The sequence below is a fragment of the Acyrthosiphon pisum genome, chromosome A2, assembly GCF_005508785.2.
Source record: "Acyrthosiphon pisum isolate AL4f chromosome A2, pea_aphid_22Mar2018_4r6ur, whole genome shotgun sequence".
NCBI classification, from domain to species: Eukaryota; Metazoa; Arthropoda; class Insecta; order Hemiptera; family Aphididae; genus Acyrthosiphon; species Acyrthosiphon pisum.
Genome location: NC_042495.1, coordinates 40207563 through 40207922, shown reverse-complemented (window position 1 = coordinate 40207922; position 360 = coordinate 40207563).

The window sequence follows — 360 nt, the reverse complement described above, 5'->3', positions numbered from 1 at the left end:
ATTTATATTGTAAAATATATTAATATAAATGTATACCTAAGTAGATTCACAATTTTAAATTCGAAATATTGCATATTATTATGTTTCAACAATCAACTTGATGTTATAATATATTATGCGTGAGTAGATAATAATAGGTTTATGGTAATTTAATCAAAGTAAAGTTTTTCTTTAAACAAAAATGTTTTGATTTTTCAACAACTTTATTTATGTGTAATTCGTGAATTACATATTATTTTTTATATATATATACATATTATTATGTACGACTGTATGAGGAACACAAAACTCGATAATAATTTATTATATTTGCGATACTTTAATAATATATGGCATTTAAGTACGACGCAAAGTCGTATA